Source organism: Balaenoptera acutorostrata, chromosome 5, assembly GCF_949987535.1.
Source record: "Balaenoptera acutorostrata chromosome 5, mBalAcu1.1, whole genome shotgun sequence".
Classification (NCBI taxonomy): domain Eukaryota; kingdom Metazoa; phylum Chordata; class Mammalia; order Artiodactyla; family Balaenopteridae; genus Balaenoptera; species Balaenoptera acutorostrata.
In genome coordinates, this window is record NC_080068.1 from 29,436,814 (window position 1) to 29,459,736 (window position 22,923).

Genomic DNA, 22,923 nt, shown 5'->3' on the forward strand with positions numbered 1-22,923 from the left:
CACTCTGGCCTGTATTCTTCTCCTATGTTATGATGTTCTATAATACGTCAGTTATAATCAGTTATGAAATACATGCAACATAATACACTATATACTTACTCTCCAAAAGTGGTTGTAGATTAGAACAAAAATTACCTCAAGCTTCCCTAGGGCCAGATCGGAGCTGCCTTCTACATGCAAATATGTATTATGAATACCAAAATGAGGTTATTCTAAGGGAACTCTAGCACACATTTTAGCATCATCAGAAAGTGTATGGAAAACATGCCAGAGGACAGAATCCTAATCTCTAAATAAAATATTGGTCCCTCTGCAACAGAAACAGAATGTACAATTTAATTTATTCTTTCTTAAGAAAAAAATAAAATAAACTTAGAGAATTTTGGAGATCATGTGCAAAATAAATTCAAGTGCAATTATTTTCATAATTCTCAATTCCTCACTGGAAGAGGAAGGCTCCTTCATATTGAGTAAGGTGAGTTAAGGACAAATAAAAGGAAGTATTACTTTATCAGAAAATAATAAATGCATGGAGCTCATTACCACCAAAGTGGTACAGGCAAGGAATATAAATGGATTCATAAAGGTTTTGACCAAATTTATGAATGTCAGAGCCATAAATGGCTACTGAGAGTACACCTAACCTTTAAGGTTAATGTCAGGGAGGAAAACTCTGTCCTTTCCTGGCAAACCCCTCGAGGCCTCTGTTGTCAACAAAATACTGGGTTGGATGGAACGGCAGGCTTGCCCAGCAGAGCGGTTCCTGAATTCATTTTAATAAATGGGTATCTGGGCTACATGAACACCCATCTCTTCAATAGAAGCATAAATGAAAAATGTTCCATTTTAAACAGGAAGCTTAACGAAAGGCGCTGTTGGACTTTATTACTTATGTAACCAGAGTTAAACAAAAGGAAAGATTTCAGTTTTGGGGAATCAGAAGGAAGCCAAGATTCAAAGCCAGGCTGTACTGAACAGGCCCTCATGCAAGTTCCTAACCTTTCTGTGCTCAGCTTTCTCACATGTAAAATGAGGAGAACCATATCCCTGCTACAAGCAGTTCACCGAAACTTATATGAGAAAACGCTCTGTAAAGAAAAAATTATATTATTACAGTAGGGATAGTCAGTTTTAAGCACATCTCAGTCATTTGGGGAGAGGGTTTGTGAGCTACGTGAAGACAGAGTAATCCTTGCTTCGTTTTTCTGGAGAGAATTGATGAGCATGTACAAAAAGTACTCAAGACACAAGGCAAACACCACACCCCAAGGCAGAGTTTCTTTATCCTCTAAATTTTCAGAAAACTCTAGTCATATCTCAATTAGAGCACTCGTATTATTTATCTGCTTACTCACTTGCTTCATTTACCTGTGAGCTCCCCTAAGACAGAGGCCTTGTTTTATTCATCTCTGGATCCCTAGTATTTATCATGGCTCCTGGTATATAGTTGGCCATCAATAGATGTTGAATAAAATCCTTAATGTGTGACTGATCTTGTTATCTCCTCTTCACAATAGTGGGGAAATAAATGATCCAACTATAAAATGCAATAAACACATAGTGGTTAAAGTACAAAATCAAGACTGATCTTTAGCTTTCCTAATTTCTAGATGCCAGTTTCTAACTCCCTTAATTTGGAAAATAATGACATGTTAGTTCTATTTACATGGAAAATAAAAAGCAGACATAAATCGTGGGGTAGCGAAATCTTTGCTAAGTGCACATACTTGAAATTCTAAAATTATATTCCTAAAAACACAGTTTGTACTTTTTTAAAGTAAGATGAATATACTATAATTTTTGGCCATAGTATCAAATTTTAGGCAAGTAAAAGACTGCAGAGAGTCTGATCACTACCATCATCTTCAAAGAGAAAACTTCCAGCCTCGTTAATCTGCAGAATTCAATATAGAGATCAAAATCAACGTGAAAATGCAGACCTCATATTCAGTTCATGACATAAACCAACAGTTGTAGACATTTAGATCTTTTCAAATGTCTAGGAAATGTTCTCCTCTCACTCATAAATTTAGAAGTGTAAATAGGAAATTAAATAAATATGCATGCTTACAATATGTAAAAAGAATTATATACTATGACCAAATGGGATATATCCCAGGTACACAAAGCTGATTCAACATTAAAAAATCAGTTAATGTAATCCATCACATCAACATGCTAAAAATGAAAAATCACGTGATCATATTAATAAATGCAGAAAACGCATTTGGTAAAATACAACACCCATCATGATAAAAACTCTCAGCAAATTAGGGATAAAGGGGAACTTCCTCAACTTGATCAAGAACATTTACAAAATACCTGCAGCTAACATTATACATAATGATGAGAAATTAGAAACTTTCCCACTAAGATCAGGAACAAGGCAAGGACGTCCCCTCTCACCACTCCTTTTTAACATTGTACTAAAAGTCCTAGCTAATGCAATAAGACAAGATAAGAAAAGATATCCTTTCCAAGATTAGAAAGGAAGAAATAAAATCATCTTTGTTCACAGATGACATGTTCATCTACGTAGAAAATCTGAAACAATCAACAACAAAAAAATTCCTGGAACTAACAAGGGATTATAGCACAGTTTCAGGATAGGATACAAGGTTAATACAAAAAAAGCCAATCACTTTCCTGTATATCAGCAATGAAAAAGTAGAATTTGAAATTCAAAACAAAATATCATTTACATTACCACCCCACAAAAGGAGGTACTGAGGTATAAAGCTAAGAAAATATGAACAAGATCTATATGAGGAAAACTATAAAACTCTGATGAATGAAATCAAAGAAGAACTAAATAAATGAAGAGATATTCTATGTTCATGGATAGGGAGACTCAAGATGTCAGTTCTTCCCAACTTTATCTATAGTTTCAATGGAACCTCAATCAAAATCCCAGCAAGTTATTTTGTGGATATCAACAAACTGATTCTAAAATTTATATTAGAGGTAAAAGACCCAGCAGAGCCAACACAATATTGAAGAAGAACAAAGTTGGAGGACTGACACTACCTGACTTCAAGACTTACTATAAAGCTACAGTAATCAAGTGTGCTATTGGTGAAAGAATAGACAAATAAGTCAATGGAAGAACCCAGAAATAGAACTCCATAAGTATAGTCAACTGATCTATGACAAAGGGGCAAAGGTAGTATTTTCAACCAACTGTGCTGGAACAATGGTACACCCACATACAAAAAAGATGGATCTAGACACAGACCTTACACCCTTCACAAAAATTAACTCAAAATGGATCATAGACCTAAATGTAAAACTATAAAACTTCTAGAAGATAACATAGGAGAAATTCTAGATGACCTTGAGTATGATGATAACTTTTTAGATATAACCCTAAAGGTACAGTCTATGAAAGAAATAATAAGCTGGACTTTATTAAAATTAAAAACTTCTGCTCTGTGAAAGAAAACGTCATGAGAATGACAAGACAAGCCATAGACTAGGAGAAAATATTTACAAAAGGCACATCTGATAAAGGACTGTTATTCAAAATACACAAAGAACACTTAAAACTCAACAATAAGAAAACAAACAACCCAATTTAAAAAATGGGCTGAAGATCTGAACAGACACCTCACCAAAGAAGATATACAGATGGCAAATAAGCATATGAAAAGATGCTCCACATCAATGGTCACGGAAGAAATGCAAATTAAGACAACAATAATATACAGGTGTATACCTGTTAAAATGGCCAAAAATCCAGAACACTGACAACACCAAACGCTGGTGAGGATGTGGAGCAATAGGAACGCTCATTCGTTGCTGGTAGAAATGCAAAATGGTACAGACATTTGGAAGACAGTTTTGCAGCTTCTTACAAAACTAAACATACCCTTATCATACAATTCAGTAATCACATTCCTTAGTATTTACCCAAAGGGGTTGAAAATTTATGTCCACACAAAAACCTGCACACAGATATTTATGGCAACTTTCTTTATAATTGCTAAAATTTGGAAGCAACCAAAATGTCCTTCAGTAGGTAAATGCATACATAAACTGTAGTACATCTAGACGATGCAATATTACTCAGCTCTAGAAAGAAATGAGCTATCAACCCTTGAAAGACACAGAGGAAACTTAAATACATATTACTAAGTGAAAAAAGCCAATCTGAAAAGGCTACATTCTGTAAAACTCCAACATTCTGGAAATAGGCAAAAGTATGGAGACAGTAAAAGGATCAATGGTGCCAGGAACTGGGGGTGGGGGAGTAGGGAGAGTTGAATAGGCAGAGCACAGAGGATTTTTAGGGCAGTGAAACATCTCTGTATGATACTATAATGATGTATACGTGTCATTACACATTTGTCCAAACCTGTAGAATGTACAAGACCAAGAGTGAAACATTATGTAAACTATAGACTTTGGGTGATTATGATGAGTCATGTAGGTTCATTGATTATGACAAATGTACCACTCTGGTGGGGAATGTTGATAATGGGGGGGCCATGCATGTATGGGGGCAGGGGGTACATGGAGAATCTCTGTACTTTCTTCTCAATTTTGCTGTGAACTTAAAACTGCTCTAAAAAAATTGTCTTACATTTAGCTTACATAAATAGGCAAGCATGTATATAGATGTGCATGTGTATGTGTGTGTAAAATCCTTTTCTCACTTAACAGCAGTTGAAAAGTTAAGAGTGAAGTGGTCAATAGGCCACTGGACACCAGCATTTTCTTCCCCATCCCCAGGGGCCAGCCTGGCCCATCACTGCCTTTGTGAGGGCCATCTCAGGCCAGTTTAACTCAGCACATTCCATTCAGCAGTTGAAACTCTGGTTGCAAAGCTGACCCTCTGCTCCACTGAATTCTGAAATGCTATCCATTAATATAACGGTCTTCCTTGTTAAAGCCCCTGCAGTGAATGTTTATTTCATATCTACTCTTCCTTAGTTTATCTATAGCCACACTGACTTTGCCTCCCTCAAATTTCAGCCTTTTTATTCCCTAAGCCTAAATTTACATGGGTAGTTAATAATATCGTGACGTATTCTGACCAAGAATACATACATATGTATCTCTTCCACCTCTCTGTATCACAAATACATCCTACATTAACCTTACTGTCATTATTTCCTGCTGTCAATCTCATATTGGAATAGGTAACATTGCTCTACTTTGTCATGGTGAAAAGTTTATCCTGCAAATTTTCAGTTTCTTAGGTCTTCCGTGAATGGCTGTGCTTATCTCATGTGTGCTCCTAGGCATCTCCAGGGCTCTGCATTTAACTTCTTACTTCTAAAAGCATCTTTACAGAGATAATATTAATGTTATTGCAACAGACAGGCAGAGCCTCATTTCTCTCTGCTTTGACTGAAAATGCTTCTTCATAGTGAAAAAATGGGCAGGCATTGGCATTTTTGTGAGGTCTGAATGTGTGTGGGCCCAGCTATTGGCAGCAGGAAGAAGTAAGACATGACTGCCAGATGGTTTGGTTTAAAAAAAAAAAAATTATTAGGACTTCTCTGGTGGCGCAGTGGTTAAGAATCCACCTGCCAATGCAGGGGACACAGGTTCAATCCCCGGTCCGGGAAGATCCCACATGCCGCGGAGCAACCAAGCCCATGAGCCACAGCTACTGAGCCTGCGCTCTAGAACCCGTGCTCCACAACGAGAGAAGCCACCACAGTGAGAAGCCCACGTACTGCAATGAAGACCCAACGACCCAACACAGCCAATAATTAATTAATTAATTAATTAATTAATTAAAAAAAATCACCAGTCAAAATTAACTGGTGATCCACAACCTTTAAAATTATTTTCCCAAAGGATCCTCTATTCTGAAGATGGGAAAAACTCCTGAATTCACTCTCGGTTCTGATATGGAGTTGCTTGGAAGGGTGGGTAATTTGAAGATCACTTAGCTCCCAAATAGCTACTTACCTAGACATACTGGGTATTTTAAATTCTGCATACAACTGCTGATCATATTCAAATTTTTTGAAGACCTGATTTAGAATTCAGAGTAGAAAGGTAGAAAGTAGTAGAAAGATGATTGGATTTGAAGTTAAGTTCCAGTCTCTACTACTAATTGGTATCTTAATGTATCCCTGTAGTTTACTACAGGGATAAAAGTAGTAAATGTAGTTTACTCCTCTATATAACGAAGATACTAAAATCTGCTCTGCCTAGGTCATAGTCATAGGGTTGTTTAAAGATCTAGAAATAAAAATGCATGTGAATGAACTCTAAACCATCCATTCTATGGAATCTCAGTTTTTGCTGTAATACTAAAACAGAGTTCTGGAAAAAACAAAACTTAAAGGGAAACTATTACTGTCCCTGGTGGAATTTGCAGTCTGGGTTTTCTTAGATCACCCAAGTTGCAATTTTCGTTTTATTGGTTTGTCTGTTAGCTTAATTCTCCTTATGTTTTCTCATTCTTATCCCCAAACAATTCAACCCGAAGCAGAGTTGTCTTACAATAATGAATACTATTTAGGAAAAACTTTGGTGCGACACAATGGTAAATTATTCTACAAATTTTCACCATGTGCATTGGCAATAAGAATTACAGTAGAAAATAATTAGTTTATTGCCATCACATTCATTTCCGTAACAGTGATGGTTATGCTGAAACAATACTGATTCTTCAGCATTTCCACGAGGGTCAGCCTACTGAGGATGCCCCCTTCCCACCAGCCTCCTATTGACTGCTGGATCTGCTGACTCAAAGCTCTTTGAGGTCAGTGATGTCTTCTCTCTAGCTGACTTCTGGGTGATCAGCTCAGTGCCCGAAGCACAGTGGAAATGGGGTGGAGACTTGTCGTGTGGGTGAGTGAGGCTGATTCTCCTCTTCTCCTTAAAGACCCACATGTTAAGGCACTGCTGGTGGGACCGAGAGAGGGAGTCAAATCCCACATCTGATCATGGCTAAACTCAGCACCCCAAATGCCTGTGTATGAATTTTTCCTAAGATTTATTCAAATAGTAAATAAAATGGACTGTCCTCTGCTCTGAACAATGCTGTTCTCAAGGTGAGGTTTCTCTAACGCCTCTATATCCCAGACTGGAACAGCAGCGTTCAAAAGCATTTTTTTTTTTAACATCTTCATTGGAGCATAATTGCTTTACAATGGTGTGTTAGTTTCCGCTTTATAACAAAGTGAATCAGCTATACATATACATATATCCCCATATCCCCTCCCTCTTGCGTCTCCCTCCCACCCTCCCCATCCCACCCCTCTAGGTGGTCACAAAGCACCGAGCTGATCTCCCTGTGCTATGCAGCTGCTTCCCACTAGCTATCTATTTTACATTCGGTAGTGTGTATATGTCCATGCCACTCTCTCACTTCGTCCCAGCTTACCCATCCCACTCCCCGTGTCCTCAAGTCCATTCTCTATGTCTGTGTCTTTATTCCTGTCCTGTCCCTAGGTTCTTCAAAACTATTTTTTTTTTTTTTAGATTCCATATATATGTGTTAGCATACAGTATTTGTTTTTCTCTTTCTGACTTACTTCACTCTGTATGAGAGACCAGAGCATTCTAAAAGCAGTGAGCAAGCAAATACCTTGCAGAGGTCTAAGGATTAGTATGCACAGCACTAAAATATTTTTAAGTCTTAATTTCTAGGCTACTATTCCATCTCAAACAGAAGCAGTTCATGTTTTAGCCGAAGATTGCTATAACTACGAAGTGAAACTACACATGTATAATCTTTAACTGTGTCCATTATTAAGAAGTAATGACTATGAATGTATATTCATTGATTACAACTCTTAAAATAGCCATGATATCGAGTAGCCACGAACATGAAACTATGAAGGTAGAATATAGAATAAATTAGGCCCTGAGCATACGCAAATTTCAATGAAAAACATAGTCAGTAAGAGATACCGTTCCAGAACTATATTTCTGTAGCCAGTCTTTCACTATTCACACTTCGCAGCCTACTTCTGTGCTACAAAATAGGAATACTTGAAGAAAAATGTGCAGTATTGAAACCACAAGAATCCGAGTCAAAACATATAGGTTCCATTCCAGATTGGATGATTTGCTAGTCACGTGACATGGGACAAGTCACTTTGGTCCCTTAGACTCAACCGGTTGGTCTATAGGTTTAACTTCCTGAGTTATTGTGAGGTTGAAAACTGTTGATGACAAAGACTGTAAATCTTTATAAACTCTGGGTCCTCATTCTGCTAGGAGTGGATGAAATCAGGAATTGGTTTTTATTTGGGTTATTTTATTCTTTTTGATGGCTGAGCTCTTTATTGGTACTTTTATTTTAATGACTATTATTGCAATAAGTATTCATGACCCCAAACTCTGGGATCTCTGTAATAAAATGACCCACCACAATGGCAAGGCATTCTCTTCAAGTCTATGTTATTTTATCACTAAACTTTCATAGGCACTTTACAAAAGTAACTTCAGACACGGTTTAGTTTTGAGGACACGCTGTGACACCAGCAATAAAAAAGCAAAATTTTATATCCGGACATGGAGTGATGGGTCACCTCCCTGCTCGTGTATTCAGAGACGCTGAAAGCCCAGCAAACTTGGGAAGGGCGAGTTGCTTTCCAGGGCGATTTGCTCAGCGGAGATATCTGGAGCAACCAGCCATCTCGTGTGAAATTCTTTTCATCTTCCCTCCACACTCCTGTGCAAACCAGGAGGATTTCTGAGAGGCACCGAGATTCTCAATCATTGCAGCGAAGCTGCTTTCTGATTTGAGCTCATGAGAGGAAGGGCAATTTCATGTTAAACATACACACAAGATGACAGGGAGGGATGGGAACTGATAGCCCAAAATACATATGCAAACCCTGCCTTGGAAGCTTGCATTTCACTCTCTTGTACAAAGTTAATGGAAACCAAGGAACTACCATTCCAGAATCATCACCCCCTTTAATCCTTAATAACCAAATAAAAATGGGCAGTCTATATTCGGGAGCAGTTCCAGCAAGCAGATCTCCAGGAAACAAGGCTCCCTACAGACTTTCCCTTGATCTTAAAGCTTAACTTGAAACATTTATATGCACGGAGCACCTGGCCAGGAGATGTGAGGAGGCATTTTTTTCACCTTGGCTCTATTTCTTTCTTTAATAATAAATTCTCAGGGGTTTTTTTTTCCTCCTTCCTGGAAACGGATTCCATTCGAAGTAATGTTTTTTGTTCCTTCTTAATAGTTTAAGAAAAGCAAGACAAACTTGAAAACCCCCCATTAACATCCAACAGGTTCCCTGCTTGCCTGACTGTATCATCCCTGCTTTAGGGTAGATGAAGCAGAAGTCAGCATAGGTTAAATCCAATCAGGTTGAGAACTTCTTTTGTTTGAATTCAAAGGGCTCAGGTCAGCCTACTATGCAACTGAGTTATCACCTGGCTACACAGGTCTTTCTCCCTGACACACCTTGCTGGGTAAACAGGGGATGAACTCTATAAACTGTTCTGGCTGCACAGGCTTAAATACACAGATATCTGAATTATGGTCAGATGTTTAACAGAGGAGGAAAGCTGGGGTTTGTCCTAAAATGGTAAGGCCATCTGGGTCACATCCTCAACAAGGATATAATGCACTTGATGGTTGGAAACATACCACATAGTCTGCTCTGTGGCCTTTCTCCCGAATCAGAAACCTTACAGCTCTTTAGAAATACATGTGTTTTTTTTTAAATTTTTATTGGAGTATAGTTGATTTACAATGTTGTGTTAATTTCAGGTGTACAGCAAAGTGAATCTGTTATACATATACATATGTTCACTCTTTTCTTTTTTTTTTTTTTAGATTCTTTTCCCATATAGGTCATTACAGAGTATTGAGTGGAGTTCCCTGTGCTACACAGAAGGTTCTCATTAGTTATCTATTTTATATATAGTAGGGGGGTAAGGGCGGGAAGGATAAATTGGGAGACTGGGACTGAAATATATGTATTTTTTAAAAGGAGCACCAGTCCGCGAGTATTCTCTCCTCTCTTTCTTCCATCTTTCCTTCCTTTCTTCCTCTCCATCTTCATTCCACAAAATATCTTTGAGGAGACTAACCAAAAGTCACACAGTGCAAAAGTATACGATAAATAGTTGAAATTAAAGCCAAGGGAAATGGGTCTTTTAAAAAAATCAAAGGAAATATTCCAAAATATATAAATGTAAACCATTCATTCACTCCTGTATGGCTGCTGGCAGGTGGAAAGTGTACATCTGGCTCTGTGGATGCCCGATCCAGGTCCAGGGCCCATCGAGGCCCAATTCACCTCTATGCCTCCAGCCTGGCCCCCTCTAATCTCATTCTCCATGCCTGAGTAGTACCTTTAAAAATCAAATCAGATCAGGTCTTATTACTGCTTGCAGCACATCGATGGCTTCCCGCTGTATTTAGGATAATGTCAGGATTCTTCCCTGTAGCTTACAAGGCTCTCGTGACTTGGCTCATCACTGCCCTCAACCTCATCCCTCCGGCCACATGGAACCTTGGTCAACAATTCAGGTGTGCCCTTCCCTGCATAGCTTTCCCAGCGAGGCTTTCTGCCTCTCCACTGGGTGAACCTATACCTGATCTTCCTCCAGTTCTGGGCTCATTCCCAGCTCCGAGGCTCCTGAAACCTGCTCTCACCTCACCACCCTCCATCTGTCACACTTGACCATTTACTTAATAGCCTCCTTATGCTGTCTGATAACACACTCTTTGAGAATAGGAACTGGAAATAAGTCGCTCTGTCTTTTATTCCCAGCATTTAGCAGAGTGCCTGGCGTATTATGGCTTAACTGTATGTTATTGTTTGTTGCATGAATAAATAATAGTAATCACTGACATCTATTAAGCATTTAGCATGGGCCACAAAAGATACCCAATGTTTTACCTCCGTTATCATTGTGAAAAAGTCTATTCTTCACAGTGGAGCCATAGGAAGATTATGATCATCTTCATTTTACAGATGAGAAAACCAAGGCTTCCAGTGACAAGTGTGGGTGCTAAGCCACCAACCTGGATCCTTCTGGTTCTCAGGTTTGGGCTCTAATCACCACCCTATACTGCTTTTCTAGTAACAAATCATGCTTGCTAACTGCCTGATTGAAAAAGAAACAGTTACAAGACTCACAGCCTCTGAAAAAAACACATACAAACTGTTGGGGAGAAACACGGCTTTTCCTGGATTCTGAAACTTTAAAAATATCTTCCCCTGGGTCATGTCAAACCATTCCCAGCAGCCTGATTTTGTGGAGGGCAGCCTGGGAATCCCTGCAGGGAGTACAATAGCAGATTTCATAGAGCCTCCTCCTAGATACAATACAACCCAAGTTAGTAGCATCACAAAAAAGCAGACTTCACCGGAGTCCTTTCTCCACCAGGTGAAATACACAGTTCTCCGGTGATCTGGCTTAAACCGTTTATTTAATTCACCAAAATCAAATCCAGCAAGTATTCATATTGTCACTTCAAGATCATTTTCCCCTCGAGAAGAGTAAGGAAGAGGAGAGCTGGTGGGGAAAGAAAGGCAAGGACTCATGACCCATCTGACCTAGAAGGGCAATGACCTAGCAGGGTGTGCAGGGAGCTGACTTGGCCAGCACGGTCTTGCTGAGGGATCCCTGACCAGACAACATTACCTGGGCCCAGCTTCCTTCTCCATAACCTGGACATCCCAGAGTCCCAAGGATCCTTTCTGCTCTAATGTTCCCTGGTTGTCAATGGCTTCTCTCCTCGGGGTTCCATTTCCTGTGGTTTTGTTTAGAAGTTAACACCCTCCACCTAAAAATATGATACAAATGAACTTATTTACAAAACAGAAATAGACTCACAGACATAGAAAAAACCTTATGGTTAACAAAGGGGATGGGGTTGCCGGGGAGGGAGAAATAAATGAGGAGTTTGGGATTAACAGATACACACTACTATATACAACAAGGTCTTACTGTGTAGCACAGGGAACTATATTCAGTATCTTGTAATAACCTATAATGGAAAAGAATCTGAAAAAGAATATATATATATATGTATGTATACATATATGCAGAACAATCATTTTGCTGTACACTTGAAACTAACACAACATTGTAAATTAACTATACCTCAATTTAAAAGAAGAAGTTAACACCCCGCTCTCCTTCTAAAAGTTTGGATTTGTTTGGGTCTTGATCATTAAAACTGAGAAAGAATTAGCCAAGCAATTCTGGCTACCACTACCCCCTCTTACTGTCTGTTGCCTCAGAGGCGAAAAGCCCTCGGCCACAGAAAACACCACACACACACACACACACACACGTGCGCGCTCGCGCGCGCTACCGTCCATTCTTTTGTGACGGGTGCTACCGTCCATTCTGCAACCTAGTTTGCATGCTTGCTTTCTGAGTCAGTTTGAAGAGTTTTCTCTGAATCAACTGTACCTTTTACTAGTTATGGCTGGTCGCAATATGTGCTTCCCGATCTTGGAAGCATTTCCCCTTAAAACCTGACTACTGTTATTTTACGCCATCTCGTCTACAGCTCTGTGGAGGGAAATCTTCGACCTTGTGAATACATAAGTCTGTCCAAAGGAGAGCAGATGTTCAATTTAATCACAATATTGCTGAATCTCTACAAAATCAGTCCTATAGTCTTTTCCTTTGAAAGCCTTGCAACTATCTATCTGTTTTTACAAATATACACCTCTTGTCTTGCAGATGTTTGCAGTTATGTCCCAATCTTTAAACCATTCTTGCAAAATGACTCTGAAGTAGGTAAATAATGCAGTCTTTGAACAATATAGACTCTCTTTTGCCATGAAGACATGAAGAAGAAAATACTATACACAAAAATCTGAAAATTCTAGGATAAAAGAAGAGGCTGTCTACTCAATGCTCTGTGGTGACCTAAATGAGAGGGAAATCCAAAAAAGAGGGGATATGTGTATATATACAGCTGATTTACTTTGCTATACAGCAGAAACTAACAGAACATTGTAAAGCAACTATACTCCAATAAAAATTAATTAAAGAAAAAGAAGAGTCTGGGGTCTATAGTCTATTCATAACCCCTTGTTCGCTTTTAAGGGATTCTGTTAAATAAATAAGTCTGATTCTATCAATTGGGAGGGAATAAAGCTGCTTACTAATAGGACATGAAATTTTGTTCTTTCTACTAGTCAACCATGAAATTTAGAATTCCACAATAGTAGGTTTATACTATATTTCTATGTATGGTTTTCAGTATATTATCCTAAGTTTCTTTTGATTCAGCATTTCCTAGTCACTTCATATCCTCTTATTTTCAGTTCATTGCTCCATAAATAAGGGAAATGGGAGAAAGTTCCAGATGATTCAGAAGATAAATTGAACTAGCTGAGAAAGACATCCAAACTTCAGAAGCAAAATGACAAATGCATAAAACTAAAGGAATTTGGAGTTTTGTCTTGACAAAGGAAAGGGATGTTCTATATTTTTCTAATAAGAAAAAAGGTAATCACTGTAAATTTGTGAAGGAAAATTTAGGTAGACTTCTCAAGCCAGTGATCTTACATGTGAGAGGCAGAACGTGTACAGTCTATGGAGGAATTAAAGACTGGAGATAAGTAATACTCATCTCAGAGGAGGGAGGTTGCAGACACCGGAAATGGAGCTGCAGCTCCAAGAAGAAGCCTGGAATGCAGTTAATGATTTCTAAAGATGAGCTTCTGCCAGCCCTCAGCACTGGCAATTTGCCTACCATTTACTAAATAGCCTTTACTTAGTGGAGGATGGCTTAGTGTTTTAAAAGAATAAGCACATCTCCTGAGGTCCCTGCCCATCAGTATATATAGACCTGGAGAATCTTTGGTGCTCTATGAATGCCACGTGCTCTCTTAAAGGGCACAGCCAGGATTCCATTAGAGGCAGGTGAGGGAAGGTACCGTTTCTTTTTTTAGCAACCGGGTTTAAAAACAACAAAAAAAAAATTGCCCATGCTCATCCCAAACTTTTCGATAGCTTGTCAAAATAAGGTGCAGTGGAAGCATGCAACATAACAAGATGCAAACACCAAACCTAGTCCTTTCGAGAAAATTCCTCAGCGTCCCCTACGTGGTTCAATCATGCTGCTCATTAAACAAGTCGTTGTAATACTGTCAGCCCCATCTTCTAGGTGCCAGGATTTCCTTTTGAAGACAGAAGGTAATCAGGGGCCCAGCTTTGCAGAAAGGTAAACATTTGGAAACCAGGACAGGGTTTTCTGGTGTTTAAGATCTGGCATCTTCTAAATTTAGAGGCCTCAACTCCCCCGCCCCCATATACACACACACACTTTTTTTTTTTAGCTTCAAATACTTTTAAAATTTATTTTTATTTTTTAGTTAGCACAGGCACAAGGTACTGTGAAACACACCTCAACTGTCTTTTAAAAATTAAAACAGGGTTGATTTGTAGTGTCAGTGGTTCCCGCTAATCAAAATCACTGCCAATTTTTCAGGAGGGAAGAGGTACAGCTTTCTCACTACAGAGCACAGCTTCATTTTTCTGTTTTGATCTAAATCTGAATGTTTTCCTGCAGATAATTCTCTTGAATTTTTTAAAGGAGAGGAACGGGTAATACAATTCGCAGACAATAAATGTTTATTTGGACACACAGTTTCCCGTGCCACCCTGGACAAATGTGCGGAACGCCAGGTCCCTCTGCTGGCCCAGCTCTGCAGGAGCGTCTCCCATCGGTGTGCCTTCAGAGATTCTGCCTCTAAATTAAAACTTCCCGAACAGAATGTTCTGTTTACTCTGTTCCTACCACCCAGGACCACCACTGGGATGCAGGGAGGGGAACGTGTGGACACCATTCATGACAAGAAGAACGAGAAGCTGCCTGAGTGAGGGTTCCTCTGACTTGTGCCTGAGTCTGAAGCCAATGCACATTTCAGTTCACGCTCTATCTTCTCATAGGCTTTTTCTTTTTTTGCAATTGTCTTTTAAAAATTAGAAGTGCCTTTTATGAACTAGAAAACTTGTAGGACTCTTCTTGTCCTTAAATTCAAGGATTTTTTAAAGAACCAAAGAAACAAAAGAAGACACATGAATTTAACAAAGCAGTAAGTTTCCCAGAATTTTGCCTGCTAGCAACAAAAGTCATATAAGTATAGTCTTGTGAGCAGCAGATTTGATTCTTTTAAACTGGAGAATCGTGGTATGGCATTCTGGAGTTCTTCTTCAATGAAAATAAAATAGTTCTATAATGTTTAAAAAGAAGCTGCAGTTTCATTTTAAATACATTCAAGAAAGCACCATTCTCTTTAAATTGTCATTATGAGGGCCTTTATTTAAAACCATGAGTTAACACCAGAAACGGTGGTGTTTATTTTCTAATGCTAATCACCATGATACTTTTAATTACAGAACAGAAAAAATCATATTAGATAGAGGGAAAAAAAATCATGAGGTCCATGGATTCAGATGAGTCAAGGCAAATAATACTTGAATAGTGAAGAGTTGGTCTAAACCTATCATATTAAAACAAAAACTAAATAAGGACCGAGAGCAAAAAGTAACAGAGAGAAAGAGATAGGAAAACACAGAGAAAGACAGACAGAGGAGGAGAGGAGAGGAGAGGGAAAACGAATAATGACCAAAAAACCCAGTACTTCATATAGCTGACGGGCCCCTCAAATTTTTCAAGTTACAATTAATGATTTTTAAAGATATACATCCTAATATTTAATATAATAACAATAGAGGGGCATCATTCTGGAATATCTGAAATCATTTCTGTAGAAATCCACCACGCCCCAGTTTGAGAATCTTCATTCATAAAAAACACACAGGATGGGCTTCCCTGGTGGCGCAGTGGTTGAGAATCTGCCTGCTAATGCAGGGGACACGGGTTCGAGCCCTGGTCTGGGAAGATCCCACATGCCACGGAGCAGCTGGGCCCGTGAGCCACAATTGCTGAGCCTGCGCGTCTGGAGCCTGTGCCCCGCGACGGGAGGGGCCGCGATAGAGAAAGGCCCGCGCACCGCGATGAAGAGCGGTCCCCGCACCGCGATGAAGAGTGGCCCCCGCTTGCCGCAACTGGAGAAAGCCCTCGCACGAACCGAAGACCCAACACAGACAAAAATAATAAATAAATAAATAAATAAATAAGAAAATCCTTTAAAAAAAAAAAAAAAACACACAGGAGAAAAGGCATTGTTCCCAAGCTACTTTCTCATCACGTCAATGCCGGCCCACACACAGGTTTGATAACTGTTGTTTTAGATACATCAGATGAATAAATATTTCAATTACTAGAGCTCTACTATTTTTACAGTTTTGACTTTTTTGTAATTGAGATGCTTGAGTATTTTTAGTTAAGACATTTTCCCTAAAAAAAGTGTATATGGCAATTTTAAATTAAATTGAGTTAAAACATTTTGTTCTGAGGATTCTGGTGCCAGAGAAATTAAGGACACTAGGTCCACTTCCCTGCTTACTGATAATTGGAAGCATGTGAAGGTGCTTTTAAGAATCCAGACTCCCATGCCCCACTTCAGATGTATTGAATGAGAATCTCTGAGGGAACGTCCCTGGAATCTTTTATTTATTTAATAGTATGCCTCTGGGTTTGGAAACCACTGCTCCAGAATGTTGCAAAATCAAGAGAGATGTTAAATGATTTTTTAAAAAATCATCCAATATCTGGGTAGTTCCTTGCAGCCACAAAAACCAGAGGAACTGAGACCACTGTATGTTCTATAAGCACCAGGCACAAATCACCTGTTTTCAAAAGAGGCATAAAAACAGAACGCTGTTTAGTACACTTTCTAAGTATGTAAATTGCAAATTCATAATTTAATATGCTCCACCTTTCCTAGGACACAGAGGGATGCATTTGAATTACTAGTCTTTGCTTTTTAATTGTTTAAATTTGGTTGTTAGAAAAATAAATCCGTCGTGTTTATTGTAGAGTTGTGACGTGAAAGAACAATGTTGCCATCTAGTGGTCAAGTGGAGACATTAAAGAATCAGAATGTCTTGTGAAATGCCAAGTTGAAGGGAATGAACCCTAAGGAAAGAAGGTAAACAGATTTCAATAAAGACTTCTATTATTGAAGTAATTTTTCTAAACTATAGATTACTACCCCCAGGCCTTCTGAACCTCATGTCAGCTTCTAGTCCTAGAATCACGAGTAGTGGTCAGTTGACAGCAGAGTTGTGTTTCGCTTGGCTTTTTTAAAAATAACATGGTAAACTTTCTGATATTTGTGTAATTTGCGTAGGTTCAGAGGTGAATTTTAACACCGGGAGGCCTCTCAAACCATCAGTGACACCATCCTTCACAATGGTAGCAGCCCCATTGGCTTCTCTGATTGCTCAGGCTGCCTGAACACTTAAACCCTTTCAAGGGGAGATTCTACAGAGGTTCCCCACCACTGACATCTCAGGGGAGGTACACTGCTCCTTGAGCTATTTCGTCTAGAAGCCTCCCATGTTCCCAGCACTCCATCGTGTGATGGAGCTGGCCTCCCAAGTCATTTGGGTGAGGGAGGATTTCATGTCAACACGTGCACGTGCACTCGTCTCTAGAAGCTAGCACGCATAGCATCAGAGAGGAAGCAAAAGGCATCTGTCAAAGAAAAGGCATACTATTCGACAATTTTAGTTATTTTAATTTTAAATATTTGGTTTGGTCTAAGTGATCTCAATTAGGTCATGATATCTCTTAAATTGAATGTTACTCTTTTTTTTTTTTTTTTCCTGAGGGTTTCAAGACTGGATGGGGCAACCATCATATATGCCTTTCAAAGGTGAAGGCGAAGGGTGTAATGCTGTCTTTCAAAGAGCTGTGAAATAGCCTGCCTTATGCACTGAAGCAGGGTCCCCCAGGGAAGGCTAGAAAGGACTGTTCAATAGCAAAACTCGCAAATAAACGTCTTAGAGGGAGACCTGGATCATGTCTGGGACTTAACTGTTCCTTATTCTTTTCAGTTAATGGGACACACTTCCATCTTTATCTGAAGAAAAGACCTTCTTACTCAAGATTTCCTCCTCCTTAATTGATTTAGACCTCTGTATTTGTTATCCAGTCCTATGAAAATGAAAAGGTGCCCGACCAGTAGGAAAAGGACTATGCCCAGCCTGTTCCAACATGTATTTGCACCGGAAGACCTGCCAGAGACAACATATATAAGGATAACCCAGAGAGAGGTGTAGGGAACACCAGGTTACTAGCAGTCTTCTAGATTGTATCCAAAACTCCTGGCTGGTGAGGCCTTAGATATGGAGTTTTTTGAATAAGTACATGAAAGGAGGAGGGAGAGGCTTACTACGTGTCATATACTGTTCTTCACTCTTTAGATAAATTAACTCATTTAATCCTCATAAGTCCCTAAAAGGTAGGTACTTTTATTACCCCCATTTTACAGATGTGGAAGTTAAGGCAGACCAGGGTTAAGTGACTTGCCCAAGGCCATGACCAGCAACTGTAGGAATGTAGTTTGATTCCAAGAAGTCTGTCTCCAGAATCTATACATCTAGCTGCTGTACAAAACTGCCTTACTCTGTGGAACTTCAGCCCTTTTCCAGAATTAAAATTCAATAAAGCACAAGTAAAATGATATTGAACACAATGCATTTTCCTGGATTAATTTAAAGGCTTTGGGGGATCTAGAGTCCTCTGGCTCCTCATCAGGAATGCTGGTCCTCATCCCACAGCACTATACTGGCTAGATTAGGAAAGAGATTAGGCTGTGTCTGGACCGGGACTCAAAGACAACAAATGATGTACATGATCAAAAAGCATTCTATTCCAAATATTAGATGCTGCATTTTAAAATTCCTGTCTTGTATCAATTTATTATATTTCTTTTTTGTCACTCTCAAAATTATGACAATAGAGCAGAAGGCAAAACATAGGTTTTGGGGGGCTTTTGGTAGTTTGTCCATCAAATGTATAGATACAAACACATGTATATTTCATCTATAAATGCTTATTGAGCACCTACTATGTGCAAGGCATTTGCTTGATGGTGTTGAGGATGGAAAGATAAATGATAAGTCACTGCAATTAAGATGTCCACAGCCAGTAGGGGAGATAAAAAAGATGCAAAAATAACTGTGATAGTACAATGAGGCAAGAGATTCCTTCTAAATGAGAGGCACGGAGTCATGGGGATTGTGTATCCTGTAATTCTCTGTGGACCAGAGTTAGTCTACAGCTTGACCACAAGGCATAAACAGCATTTTTGGAACATACAGTTTACTTATTCTCAAAAAGCCCACTAGATCTTAGATTAAGATTCACCAAGCAACTGCAGAATAGTAGATAGGCACAAAGGATGCAACCAGAGAATGGAATTACGTGGAGGAGGCAAGACCAAGATGAAGCAGCCAAGAAGAACAATTAACACACGCTCATTAGCTCTGCCATTAAGCCATGGCTGTGACATCATTCCAGTGACAGGAGGGGTTTACATCATATGCAGAAGATGGTCCAGATCTTTCCTAACATCATTATGATTTACAGTATCTTAGAAAAATTGTCTAGGGTGTCCCTTAGTTTTTCACCCACTCATGAAGAAATTACTGCACATTTCCCCTCTCTGGAGTTGTTATTAAAGACTGCTAGCCTCAGCACTCTTCACAATAACCAAGACATGGAAACAACCTAAATGTCCATCTGCAGATGAATAGATAAAGAAAATGTTGTACATATATACGATGGAATACTACTCAGCCATAAAAAAAATGAAATAAAGCCATTTGCAGCAACATGGATGCAACTAGAGAATATCATACTAAGTGAGGTAAGTCAGAAAGAGAAAGACAAATATCATATGATATTGCTTATATGTGGAATCTAAAATATGACACAAATGAACCTATCTATGAAACAGAAACAGACTCACGGACATAGAGAACAGACTTGTGGTTACCAATGGGGAGAGGGTTGGGAGACGGATGGAGTAGGAGGCTGAGGTTAAAAATAATGGATACAAAACAAGGTCTTACTGTTTAGCACAGAGAACTATATTCAATATCCTGTGATAAACCATAATGGAGAAGAATATTTGAAAAAGAATGTATATATATATGTATAACTGAATCACTTTGCTGTACAGCAGAAATTAACACAACATTATAAATCAACTATACTTCAATAAAAAAAAAAAAAGACTGCTAGCCTCCCCAGTCTCTCTCTCCATCTGAAATGGTACCTCCACCTACTCTTTATCCCAGGCTCTGCCCACCATCTAGGGTCTTCGGTCAGCTTGTAACTGCTATTCACTTCCATGTCGGTTAGGGTCCCATAAAGATTCTCAGGTTCAGTTAGGCTAAAGGACTCAGGAGACTTCACAGAGCACACTCTCATAAGGCTTAAAATAAGGCAAAAGCCCTGGTTTACCAAGAGAAAGCACATGCAAGCACTGAGAGTCTGAGAAACTTCCAGGCAAAGGGCTCCAGGGTTCTTATTTTTAGAAGGAGTTGCTTGGTCTCCATATTAAACCACTAGGATTTGTGCTGTGAACCTTGGTTTCCCAAGACCTCCAAGCATAAGTTCCCAGTAGTGTTGTATGCCTCTTGGTCACCTTAACCAAGCCAGGCTAACTGGTTACACCAGCAGAGAGCTATCAACAAACAATCTGGCCCTGGGTTTCACCAGGGGAGTTTCAGACTGTTAGCAGTGCCTCATAAATCATGAGCTGGTTGGTTATTAGCCCACGGACCTTCAGTTGGCCAAGAGTCAAAGCCAGACTTCCAGGGATCTGTGGAAATAAGCAAAGAGCTGCTCCAGTCCAGCTGTAAAATCACCCTACAACACACGTGTTTTGACTGCAAGCAAAGGAAACTGCTTCTGATCAACTTAAGCAAAAGGAAATTTACTTGGAGGGATCTCACAAGGAAGGCAAGAGCATTGCAGTTGAGAACAGTTACAGAACTTGTTAAACAACAACGCAGGTCCCAGACAAGGAAGCAAGCACGACAAGGCGCTGCAAGCAGCTAATGGAGTTCCACCAAGTCCTCGGTCCCTTTTTCCTCTGTTCAAAATTCAGATTTATAGGGAATGGGCTAAACTTGTGTCCATGTACCTGCCCCCAGTCCAGGGAAGCGTGGGACCCCTGGTAACAGTGGAACTAGACTGGGTAAAAGGTCATTACTGGAAAAAAATAACTGTTATTAGAAAGGCAATAGGAGGTTGGGATTGACATATACTCACTGCTATATATAAAATACATAGATAACTAATAAGGACCTACTGTATAGCACAGGGAACTCTACTCAATACTCTGTAATAACCTATATGGGAAAAGAATCTAAAAGAATCTGAAAAAGAATATATATATATATATATATATAATATATATATCACTTTGCTGTGTACCTGAAACTAACACATTTTAAATCAACAATATTCCAATATAAAATAAAAATTTTAAAAAAAGAAGGGCAAAATGCCTTTTGCATTGTCAAAATCCAGCCAATGGTCATTACAGTTCATAACCCATGTTTGTAAATGAGAAGTTTGGAGCAATTCAAGTCAAATCCTTTATGTCTAAGACAATAGCATAAATTCATTCCTTCTGAAAATACTGTTCTCTCCTCCTTCCCTCTTCCTATATTATGCTCTCCACCCGCCAGCAGCAGCATACACATTTCTATTGTCATTTTAGAAAAATGTAAATCCTAGCTGATATGACAAAGGAAACAAAAAATAGCTGGTGGTTTTAAAATAGTTTTCCTTATTATAAAAATTATAGATGCTTATTACAGAGAAATTTTGAAAGTGAAGAAAATTATAAAGAAAACAATCAGAATCGTTTGTAATTTCACATCATAGAGGTCGATTCCTATAAACATTTCGTTATATTTCCTTCCAAGTTTTATGTTGCCATTGCATTTGGCTATGCATTTGTATAGTAAATAAACTTTAGTCTATGCCTATATTATTATATAATTTGGACCACGTAGTCGATTCAAGGTTGGGGGGTGTGGAGTTTTGCCTTTGTTTAAAATTTTGTTTTATAATGAACTTTTTCGAGTCATTACATTTTATTCAAACTTACACTTTTCCCAATGTACACATATTTTTAAGAAATGTGTATTTTTGGTGGTATTTAAAGAGCCAAGTAGAATAAATGTAGCCAAAAAACTGTGAAGAGAAAAATCAACTCCACGAGCTCACATAACCCTGGAAGAGGGTGCCCATTGGGAGAAGCGATTGGAAATCAGCCCTGGAGCTTACCAGGAAGAGGTAAAGAGAGCATGCACGAGAGAAATCAAATGATTTGGCAAGAGGGGAAAAAAATCCCCTGGAGTCAAAGCATTGCCCAACCAGTCCCTTCTGAGAAAGAAAACACTATTAATAACAGAGCCCTGGGTTCTGGCATCGATTTAACTTGTATCGTGGTCCTCCTCCACCTCCTGGCCTCAGTCTCCCACCCCACCCAGAACCGCTCTATTTTCTGGTACCCTTCCCAGAACCACTAAGAGTCTATTTATAATTGTGGGAGCTCAGCCGTGACCACTGTGACCGGCAGACTCGCGGAGGTGTCCCCTGAGGAGGGAACGGGTGAGGGAGATGTGAGGTTGTGATTGCCTTAGAAGATGTACTGCCTCTCCTTGTAGGTCCCTGTTCCTGGCTGTGACAAGAGAAGATTCATGAAAACTGCAAAACGCAGGCACTTTTTTTTTTTTTTTTCTACAGTGAAATGATAATAATGGGAATCGTTTTTACTTTCTGTAATTTTCTATCTCCCTTAATTTTTAGTGCTATCTGACCCCTGACCCTGATTAGAAATGGATAAATCACAGGATGTTTTCTTAAAAAGCTTAATGAGATGAAATTATGAAATTTGTCTAGGGAGTGACTTTTTAAAAATTGTCCTATAAAAGTAATATCAAATTATGAAGCATTATTTGATCATACCAAAGGAAAAGAAAGTTTCAGTTTTTATAAGATTCAAGCCTAACTTGCCTATGAGTTATATCTAAGAAATGACACCCGGTTTTCCTACAAAAATTCCATTG

At 39.0% G+C, this 22,923-nt stretch overlaps 1 long non-coding RNA gene across 3 annotated transcripts in view; it reads right to left on the reverse strand.

The window, feature by feature from the left end:
• Positions 1-22,923, reverse strand: part of LOC130708196 (uncharacterized) — a 269,377-nt gene that overhangs the window by 78,507 nt on the left and 167,947 nt on the right. The window contains exon 4 of one of the 3 annotated variants that reach the window (XR_009008284.1): positions 11,599-11,734. The exons of the other annotated variants lie outside the window; for them this stretch is intronic. This is a non-coding gene — a long non-coding RNA (uncharacterized LOC130708196). Of the gene's footprint in view, positions 1-11,598; positions 11,735-22,923 lie in introns of those variants that run through there. 3 annotated transcript variants of the gene reach the window in all.